We start from the raw sequence: 10,727 nt of genomic DNA on the forward strand, positions 1-10,727 counted from the left end.
AGGGAGGTGGGGGTGGACAGACAGGGAGTTGTGAAGCCCATATTTGGAGATTTTCCCTAAATTTGTGAAAGGAGTTACTAGCAAAACAGGAGGAAGAGAATGTTTACTGAAAACTGTCCCCGCGCTGAGGTGACTTATCTGAAAACCCTCACAGGGGCAGGAATCTTCACCTCCATTTTGCCGGTAAGAGAGGACCTGTAGGCCAGGTCCCCAGTCTGTGCATAGCTGGGCCCTCCTCCACTTCTGAGGGCCAGCGTTGCAGGAGATGGTGCCACCTCCACTGAGGCCCCCTACCAGGCGTGTGGAGTCGATAGGAAACGCCTGCAGTTCCCGCTGACTCCTGTTCTCCTGCCGGTGGGGCTCAGGGTGGCCATCACCGGCTTGGAAGGCCAGTTGGCTCTTTGGAAACAAACAGAAGCCTCACCCTCCCTTCCTGTTGGAAACTTTGGCCTCTGCTACAGAGTGGATGCCTGGGAAACACATTTCAGCTCCAGCCTCAGGGAGTCCAACTGCTCCTGGAGATCTGCCAAAGCCGTTCTCAGGGTTTTTGGAGTTGGGAAGTCTGAAGGCCAGGAGGCCCCACTCTGAGTGTGGGCCTGACCTGGACACACTCAGTGGTGACATCTGCATCAGTGCTTCTCATCCCTGGCTGCCCGGTGAAAGAATGCTAAAGCCTGGGTCCACCCCAGACCCATGAAGTCAAATTTCAGGGAGGGAGCCCATGCATCAACATTTTTGTTTTCTAAAGCACCCCCAGGTAATTCTACCGTGCTGCTGGGGTTGAGAAACCCTGAGGGAGATCAGTACAAATACCTAATGATCAAAGGACAGACGAGGAAAGTGTTTGAAATCGGAACAAAAGAGGATTTGCATTAGACACCAACTAATAAAAGCCATCCAAGGCAGGGAGGCTCCAGCAGCTGTGACTGAGCAGGACTACGGAATTCTTGGAAGGAATCCATCTGTCTGGGAACTGGCATGACGCAGTGCCCTGGGGGCACAGGGCGGAACCCTGTGGCTCCAGGTCCCTCTGGGCCACTGTGCCTGCTTCTGAGCTCCACATCTATCTGCTAGGCCAAGCTGCTGATGCTCTTGTGAGCCTCTTGTGATGCTCTTCCGGTCCAACTAGATTGCTTGCCGTTCCCAGAACTCACCCCACTCTTTCCCGCCTCTAGGTTTTGGTTCCAGGCATTTGTTTCTGTCTGGAATGTCCTTTCCCCATCTGTTGAAGTCATTCCTCTTCAAGGTCCCTACCTTAATGCCAGCTCCACTAGGAAGCCTTGTTACCCCTGTCCCCCCAGTTCTGCTCAAGGTGTGCCCACAGTTGCTTCCCTGGCCAGCTTGTACCTGCAGGGTGAGGACCAATAGACTCCTCTGTGCCTCTTCCTCCCCCACCTGTCATTGGGGATGGGGAGCCCTTTGCAAAGAAGTCTTTCTTGAATGCTACAGAATTTGTCCCAGTTCCAGGACAGGGTGGACAGTCACCCAAAGAAATTCTCTCTGCTCATGCGCTTTCCTGAGGCTCTCTGGTCCCTCTGTTCCATTTCCTGAGAGCACAGGGCCTTGTGGTTAGCCAGCAGGGACAGGAAAGCGCCGGGGCCAGGCCTTGACCCAGCACGTGGTGGGTACAGCACCAGGGTAGGTGCCCCTGGAGAGGGGCGGGGTACAAAGAGGGAGACCGGGAATGTAGGCGTCCAGGCCCTGGAAGCTGGTGCGGTCTCTTCCCAGACACACCGAAAGTCTTAAAGGGAGGGGGAAGAGCGCCGCGACCTCGGGCGCCACCGAGGCCAGTGCTGGTGTCTCTCCCGATAGTTGAGTGTGTGGGCGTGTGCGACACGGGGTGGGGGAGCCTCCCGCGGCCCTCACCCCCCCCATACGCCGGCGGGGGCCCCGTGAGGCACAGCAAGACCGCGGAAGGGGGGCGGGTAGGCCCCAGACGCGGCGCGCCGGCTGCCGGGGGGCGAGGGCTGGTCCCCTCTCTGTCGCCTGCCACCGGCCCCGCGCTTCAGATGACCCCGGCAACTGCCAGCCGGCTCCAGCGCCCCCTCCGCGGCCGCCTTCTTGGGGTTTTCCGCCTCCGCGCGCCCGGGCCTCTCCCCTCCCCCCAACCCCCGCCAGCCCCCCGCCCCGCCGACCGCGCCGCCCCGCCCCCCAGGGCCACGCGGCGGGCTTTCTGATGAGTCAGCGGGAGCCCGGGAGCCTCCGGCCGCCCCGGGCATCTGCTCCGGTGACGCACTGTGACTCACGGGCGCCCAGGCCGCCGCAGCCGCCGAGCGCGCCGCACAGCCCCCTGCCGCGGCCCGGCGGCCCCCGGGCTCTGCCCAGCGCCCTGCGCCTTCCTCCCCCCAGCGCTCCCGCCCCCTCTCCCCTTGGCCCCGCTCCAGGCTGACATCAGACGCTGGCCGCCCGGCCACCCTCTGAGTCAACAGTTTCCGAAGCGGAGCCTGCTGCCAGGGGCGGAGAAAGCGCTGCCTCCGGGGGGAGGCGGAGGGGGGCCGGCCCCGGTCTGGCAGCCGCGGGAGGGCGGAGGTGGGTGGGGACGGGCGCAGCTTTTTACAAGAAGTCACGGGGGGTAGGGGCGAAAGAGGGTGAAAACCACCCTGCGGTCCTGCCGCGGCGGGGAGGAAACCTGCCGCCCCAGAGCCACGTGCTGAAGCCGGCGCTGGGTGGGTGGCTGGCCCCGCCCCGGAGTGGCTTGGGGAAGGGGGGGCTTGCTGGGAAAGGCTGCAGGCCAACTTCCCGGGGGAGGAAGAGAACCCCGGGGGGACAGCCTCGGCCCCGGGGCACCAGGGAACAAGGGTGTCTGGAGTAGGAGGTCCAGTTCCCTTCGATGGGAGCAGCTCTGGCCTAGCCGGAAGAAATGTACTGGCCTAACCTAACTTCCTCCCCTGACCCTGGTGGGATGGGGTGGAGGCTGGAGACTCCCCCACACTTCACACCCTTCAAAGAGGATGTATGTCCCAGGGTTTCCAGAACCTCAGTAAATAGAGGGTGGGTGGCGGTTTAGTGAAGGGGGTGGTGGTAGGAAGATGGAAGGAAGCTGTATAAAGAGGAAAGAATTTTAAGAACATGTGAAGAACAGCACTGGATTCCTTGCGAAGGTGAGTTTCTTACTGCCTGAGAATTTAGGCCGAAGCCTCCCGAAGACAGAAGATGGGCTAACTTGCAGGCAGTAATGAGACACGTGGTGAAGGAGTCTGGGCTTCTTCCTCGGGTAACAAGGCTGGAGGGGCTCAGGGCGGTATGGTCCTCCACTGAGGCTGTGGAACAATTTGAGATGCTGCATCCTGTGGTTCTAGGATGCTCAAGGAGGGCAAAAGCACCCTTTAAAAAGGAGTCACCTGCAGTGGCCTAAGAGGCACCGGTAAGCTGCTTTAACCCCGATAGGTTTCCCCCGCCCATGGCCGACAGGAAGACAGAGGAGCCAGGAGGACAGAAAGGCAGCGGAGCTCCACAGGCGCTTGGGTTTCTTCCATCCCCACTCCATCCCGCCTCACCCCACCATCCTGGGCCCTGTGTGGTGGTCCTTCCAGGAAGCTGGTGGGCAGCATCAGCAGGAGTTATCCTGGGAGCTAAGGCCAGGTGCCGGAGGGGGGCTGTGGATGCCAGGATGAGCAAGACACAACTGTCCTTGGTGGGCCTCCAGCTGGATTTCATTCTCGGGCTCTTTCCGGGATTTAACTTGCTGTTCTTTCCAAAGCCACAGCTCAACAAGTGATGCCAACCCGGGGGGGGGGGGGGTGTCCATGTCTCATCTTGCAGGCAGAAGTAGCACAACAGCTGGGTGAACAAAACCCGCCCGGATCTGTCCAGAGCTGTTTGTCAGCACAGCCTCGACAAGGACCCTGTGAGCTGCTTCTTGCCCCATATGACCCTTGTTCCAACTCACATAGAGCAGGAGCTCCTGGCCCCCTTCTCCTTGGGCAGCCTTTTCCCCAGTGTGCGGGTGGGCGGCTCATTTCTGCCAATCCAGTCCAACTCAAAATAGCACTGAACCAGACTTCTGGGAAAGCTCTGTGCTACAGGCCTCTGTAGAAAAGAGTTAAAAATGACAGCTCTGGGGAAATCAAGGGGTGTAATTTGCTGAGATGGGTCAAGATGCAGAGGCCTGTGACATCAGAGGGCAGAAATAGTGGCCAGGGATTGGTATGGAAAGTGTTAGTGGTGGAAGGTCCTGGGCCCTGTGTGGTTGCCCTTTGGGGAAGCTGGTGGGCTGGACCAGTGGAGATTATCGTGGGAGCTAAGGCCAGGTGCAGGAGGGGGGCGGTGACCGGATATTTAAGCCACAAACGCTGCCACACCCAACTTCCACATTTTTTTTTTTTCCAGGCTGAGAGCTCCCTTGGTAGGGGTTACCTCCTCCAGCATTTCACATTCTGATTTCTCATGGTTCTGGTTTGGACCCAGTTCAGTTGCCATCTTCTCTGGGAAGCTCCTTTCTCCTGCCCCACGTTCTGAGTGCCCCTGGCTCATGCATCCAGGTAACTCTTACTTTACTTTGTTTGGCCTCAGAGGTTTTGCTGAACTCAACTTCCCCCGCCACCCAGACAGAGGCCCACTGGGAGGCCCAGAGTTTCATCTTTGCTGCTGCCCCTTGATGGAACTCCTGAGGAAATGAATTAGCTGTGAACTTTGCCCTCCTCTGCCCAATGCTTGGCCTCATAGGCTTCCTTTGTGTCTGACTGGGCTTCCTTCTTGCTGTGTCTGCTTCCATGAGAGCCTCATCTCGGGTTTTGACCCAGCCAGCTCTTTGCTTGATGGTTTAGCCCAGCCTCTGGGCCCCTGGTTCATCATCGTCATTGATTCCAGCGGCCATTCAGCAGAAGTCTTTGCTCCTTCTCTTAGCAATTGGAACGAAGGCAGAGGGTCAATGGAATTTAAGTGCAACTCACTAAAGCTAGCCCATTGTGTGTACATCCATACTCAAGAATACAGATGGACTTCATTAAAGCTAACATGTCATGTTACATTCATACAAAATACATTCATAATACATATAAAATACATTCATGTTACATTCATACAAAAAATATTAGGGGCTGTTTCCCCCTTCGCTCTTTTTTTTTTTTCCCTTGAGGGGCTAAGTCTCTTCACAAAACTTTTTCAAAGACCATTAAATGTAAGCTTCCTCATATGCCTTAGAGGGCTTACTTTTTTTTTTTTTTCCAACTTTTGGGGAAAAAATACATTGAAAGTGAGGTATAAAATCAAGAGATGAATTAGCAGAGATTAGACTATTTTCAGGGGTCATGTAACAAAATTCTATATTACTGCAGATACCAGAAAATTTGGCATGAAACTGAGCTAAATTAGGAATATCTGCCTCCAAAAGTTTGGCATAACTCCTCAAAACATCTGGCATCCCCCGGTAGCATTTATCACTCCACTGAGAATTGAACCTCCTCTAAGTCATTCTTGGCCACATTATAGAGCAGAGGACAGTCCAGGACACTGTTAGAAAATCTTGGCCTCTACCTCTGGCTCTGCCATGGCTGAGCTCTGCTACCTTGGGCCACCTGCTGATCTGCCTGAGCCTTGGTTTTACTTACCTGTAAAATAGAGATCATTCCATCCACATCTTAGGGCCCCTGTGAGGACCCGAAGAAGTAAGAGACACTCAGTAAAGCCTTCTCAAGAAAGAGTAGCTTCAAGTGTTTCAGACTTTCTAACTGTAGAGGTAAACACTTCCTGATATAATTTTCTTCCTATGTATAATTTTCTCCATTTGGGATTCTTTAGGTCCAGGTTCTATCCAGGGTCAAGCAGGTCAACTTGAGAGAAAAATGAGCTCTTTTTCAGAACCCACTGGAGAAAAGACCAACATTTCTAGGAGAAGTAAAGAATGTAATAGCAGTACAATCTACCAACCAATCATGGGTTAAGGGTCTGAGAGAAACCTGATTATGAACCAGTCTGAGGCCTATCAGTGACAAAAATGACCTTTGCCCAGACACTAGGCATGTCTGAGCCACTGAACAAGGTTTTAATCCAGGAGGTGTTGAAAGAGCCTAATAAATACTTATTCCATTGAGTAAAATCCAAGAGTTTGAAGAAAAATGTGAAGTTTGTTTTCTGTGCCCCTCTACCATGTGAGATGTGACTGAGGGAAATTGGTAAACCAGACCCTCTAATAGATGCTCTGATGTATGATGGGCCCCAGAGTCCCATGCTGGGCCCTAGACTATTGTTCCGGTGCACAGAAGCAGGAAATGCTCCCAGGAAGGACAGATTAACTGGCTGCACTGGACACCCTTCAGAAAGGGAGCAAGAACTGTCCTTTGCACCTCGGCCATTTCTGCCCCAGCTGACACCAATCCAGGGAATATATATATATATATTCATTTCCTAGGAATGCATAACCAAGCACCACAGAAATTTATTTGCTTAGAGTTCTGGAGGCTAGAGATCCGAAATCAAGGTGTCAGCAGGGTCATACTCTCTCTGAGACTCTGGGTAGAAGCCTTCCTTGTCGCTTCCTAGCTTCAGGTGGCATTCCTTGGCATGCAGCTGCGTCATTCCAATCTCTGCCTCTGTGAGCACATGATGTTCTCCCTGTGTGTCTGTGTCTTCACATGGCATTGTCCTCTTAATAAGGACATCCATCATATTGGACAAAGGCCCACCCTAACTACCTCCTAACTTGATTACACCTGCAAAGACTGTTTCCAAATAAGGTCACAGGTACGGTGGATTAGGACTCCACAGTATCTTTTTAGGGAAAATAATTCAACCCATAGCATAAGGTAAGAATGATATCTTTGCTGTCAGGCTGCCGCACAGGCCGAGGGGATGGTCAACCCCGGGGGCATTCTTCTCTACGCCTGCGAGGGGGCAAATTGGAACAGCAAGTCTGTTGGCAGTCTCTTTATCAGAAGACTTAAAAACATTCATAGCCTTTAATCCAGTGATCCACTTCTAGGAATCCAGCTATTGAAGTCAGCAAAAATGTTGATAAAACTTTATGCGTAGAGATATCCAACTCAATATTGTTTCTAATACTTAATTATCAGGAACAACTTCAACACCTAACACTTAGGGATGGTTATTAAGATAAGTCACATCCACATGAGGGGGATGTTATATAGCCTTAGAAATGATATATTCAGAAAAGAAATAGTAATATGGGGGAAGTGAAGTAACGTGATATATTCAGTATGTTGTCAGCTTTATAAAAATTATACAGAGAAGAAAAACACAACATAATGTTAATAGTCCCACCCCTTACAGAGGGATTATGAGTGACTGTTATTGTTTTATTATGGCATTATATATGTTCTCTGCAATAGCTTTTTTTATTTATTTGAGATTTTATTTATTTATTTAAGAGAGAAAGAGAGAGAATGAGCCCAAGCAGGAGGGAGACGGAGAAGCAGGCTTCCCGCCAAGCAGGGAGCCCAATGTGGGGCTCAATCCCAGGACCCTGAGATTATGACCTGAGCTGAATGGAGATGCTTAACCGACTGAGCCATCCAGGTGCCCCTCTGCAATAGCTTTATAACCAAAGAGAAAAAAAATTATGTTATTTAAAAAATAGATATATAGTTTCCTGGAATATACATTCCAGGAAAGTTCTGGCTGGGAGAAGAGCAGCAGCTGCTGGGTGTCCAGCTGATTTCTACGCTTATAAGCCACAGCCATAACCGCTCTCGAATTCTTCAACATGTAGTTGGGTGGCTACTTGCATCAGAATTACCCATGATGCTTATTTGAAAATGCAGAATTCTAGGCGTGGCTGGGTGGCTCAGTCATTAAGCGTCTGCCTTAGGCTCAGGTCACAATCCCAGGGTCCTGGGATCAAGCCCCGCATTGGGCTCCCTGCTCAGTGGGGAGCCTGTTTCTCCCTCTCCCACTCCCCCTGCTTGTGTTCCTGCTCTCGCCATCTCGCTCTCTGTCAAATAAATAAATAAGTAAATCTTAAAAAAAATAAATGCACAATTCTAGGCCCCACCCAGACCTACTAAATCAGGATGTCTGGGCGCAGGGCCCAGGAATTGGCATTCTCACAGGCTCTGCACATTTGAGCTGAATTCCGCGCCGCCCCCCCCCCCCCGCCCGCCTTAGAGGCCATGGACAACCCGCTCATCAGTAATCCAATGTGGTTTGTCACACCAGTCAGTTACGCCCTCTCAGCCTACTGCGCTTTGAAGAATCAAGGCGAATGAACAGAGGAGTTGTTTGTTTGTTTGTTTGTTTGTTTGTTTATTTATAGAGTCCACTCTTGGTTGTCCCGAAGACGGGAAGCTGTAAAACACAATATTCAAAAGAATAGAAAAATTCACATTATTTGTATTTTATTTTGGAATCCAGTAGCAGCAGATTGTGTTTCTTAAATTATGCTAGGCTAATAATTAAAATGAATTAACATTCCCAGACTGTGCCCTAATTTGGAATTAGGAAGGGTGTAGCTTAAGGAGGACAGCAACCCACAATGAAAGGTTTGCCCCATTAAAAAGCGGTTAATCTGTATGCAGTTAGTTGAGAATCATAATTACAGACCTGATTGCTTTTAACTCACAACCTTGAGGCTTTCTTTATTGCTGGTTTGCTGGAGCGGTATTGGAGGACGGTAGAAAGTTCTCCACTTTAAGGTGTGTCTTTGCTTGGGGCAGGGGTTGGCCAAGAGGGCCCTTCAGCCCTGCGGTGCTGTAACTTGTCAAGACCAGGGGAGTCGTAGCATGCTCGGCGAGGGCCCCACCACTGTGCCACTAGCCTTCTCATCAGGTGAAATTCAGCACCTCAAAGAGGCAATAATTCAGGGTATTAGTCCACACTTGTTGCTTCCAGAGTTGGTCATCGCCTCTTAAGAGAAAAGATGAGCCATCTCAGCAATGAACTATCTGCCTACAGCTGGGAGCCATCGGAAAAAAAAAAACCAAGAACAGCAACTCTGAGAAACTCTACATCAAACCTCCTGGAAGGGTTCCTGTTCCCTTTCTGCGCCTTCACTCAGATGGCTTCAGGATGCCCTCCTCACGCTGCCCTCCACTCAGCGCCCCTGTTGGTGGGGTTGGGGGGGGCAAAAGGAGCTAGACTGCGGAGGGGCCGAGCGCCGGGCCCCGAAATAACACCTTCCATCTGCACTTGGTCACGATCACCGGCACCCAGGATCTCCCGGCAGCGGAGCATGGCACCTGGCTGGGTAGGGCTGTCCCTGGAAGGGTCAGCAGGCGGGACCCGGGCTCCAAGGGGTGCAGAGCTGGAGGGCAGGCCTGCTCCTTCTCCCTGTGCGCCCCGCTTTCCTGCAGCACGTGGAAGAGGCAGAGGCAGGCGGCCGAAAGGGTTAGGACCCATCAAGGAGAAAAAAAATGTAAAAGGAAGCCCTGTATCTTTCACACAACATGTAATTAACTCCCTGCAGAAGATGCCATGGATTCATAATGGGAGCCGACAGCGGGGGAGGAAGGCTCTGACAAGCCTGAGATTTCTTGTGGGTTTTTTTTAATTTAATTTTTTAAAGGAACATGAACAGTTGCCCTTGTAATCGTGGACCCGCAGTGATGGTGTCTCCCCAGCAGCAAACCAGATGATGCCGTATCTCATTCCTATCCAGGCAGGATGAACAGGCTTTCTCCTCCACCCCAGCGGCTGGCTGTTTCTTGTCCCTGGCTCCCCAGGGTGGGCCTGTCAGCAGCCCCTGTCTGTCAGCCTGCCCCAGCATGAGGGCAGCAGTCCTTGGAGTCACCCTGGCCTCTAGCCAGGGGCTCCCAGGGTCGCGCTTCTGGCAAAGCCCAGGCCTCCTCCCGAGTGTTCTGCCCTCAGTAAGGTGGTGGCTGCACTCTGGGAGGAAGGGAGGCCCAGCTGGAGAGGAAAGGTGGGGAGCTCCGGGGTGGGGCCGGGTGGCTGCAGGTGGGCAGGGCCTGGAAGTTGGCCAGAACAAACCGGGGCCAATCCTCTCCCAGGCACAAAGGGCTCTCTGGGAGGGACACGCCCAGCCCCTATGCAGTCGGGGAGGCTCACGTTTCTTACCACAGGGAGGCCCATTCCCAGACAGGCCTGGGTGTGGCCTGTAGGCTGAACCCTGCCGGGCCCTGTGGACTTCTGGTGACCCATCTGGGTGACTTTAGTCCTCATTATGATCTGGTCTGCAAATGAAGATGGAGAGAGGCCCGAGCAGGCCCCTTAACGTCACAGAACACGGGGGAGTCGCCTCTTCTCCCTCTGGGAAAGGGCCTTCCTAGGTCGGCCTCCCCGCACCCCACCACTTTTTCTCATACAGACACACTCCTGTGCACTCATACACTCATGCACTAGAGAGGTCTCCAGTCAGACTTAGACTTGTCAGCTATGCTGTGCAGATCTTTGCCCCCATCCCCAAGCTATTGTCACAGAGGAATTAGCCTAGGTCCAAAGAAATCAGAAGAAATCAGGCTAGGAAATGTGCGACAAGAACCACTGTACTGGCCGCAGGCATAATTATCATTTTTCTTCAGAACTCAGAGTCTCTCCCCGCCACTAAGTACCTTCTCATTATGACCCTGCTATGCATGAAAAAAAGAAAAGAAGGAGGGATGGGAGGGAGGGAGGAAGGAAGGAAGGGTGGGAAGGAGGAAGGAAGGAAACTTTGGGGTAAGCAAAATAGCTTGGAAGACATATTGAAAGGGTCCGTGCCGATGTATGTTTTAGCTGAGCTTGAGGTTTACCTTGGTGGCTGCACCATGCCATGGAAAGGCATGGGTCAGGAAGCCACTTACAGCCTCCATGGGCCTTGTGGGTTTTAAAACTGAAAG

The 10,727-nt window shown here is 52.6% G+C and overlaps 1 long non-coding RNA gene across 3 annotated transcripts; it reads left to right on the top strand.

Annotated features, from left to right (window-relative positions):
• The first annotated feature begins 2,586 nt into the window (after nt 1–2,586).
• On the top strand, nt 2,587–10,502 carry LOC114216519 (uncharacterized). 3 transcript variants are annotated; one of them, XR_003610794.2, is made up of 4 exons: nt 2,587–2,666; nt 3,763–3,847; nt 4,330–4,481; nt 8,610–10,502. It is a non-coding gene; the product is annotated as an uncharacterized LOC114216519 (long non-coding RNA). The 3 variants fall into 3 exon arrangements; XR_003610793.2 differs by having other exon boundaries at nt 2,595–3,101; XR_003610795.2 differs by lacking the exon at nt 3,763–3,847 and having other exon boundaries at nt 2,595–3,101.
• The last annotated feature ends 225 nt before the right edge of the window (nt 10,503–10,727 follow it).

The sequence above is a fragment of the Eumetopias jubatus genome, unplaced genomic scaffold (assembly GCF_037043125.1).
Source record: "Eumetopias jubatus isolate StellerSeaLion01/CBP00866 unplaced genomic scaffold, mEumJub1_p1.0 scaffold_4, whole genome shotgun sequence".
Lineage (NCBI taxonomy): Eukaryota > Metazoa > Chordata > Mammalia > Carnivora > Otariidae > Eumetopias > Eumetopias jubatus.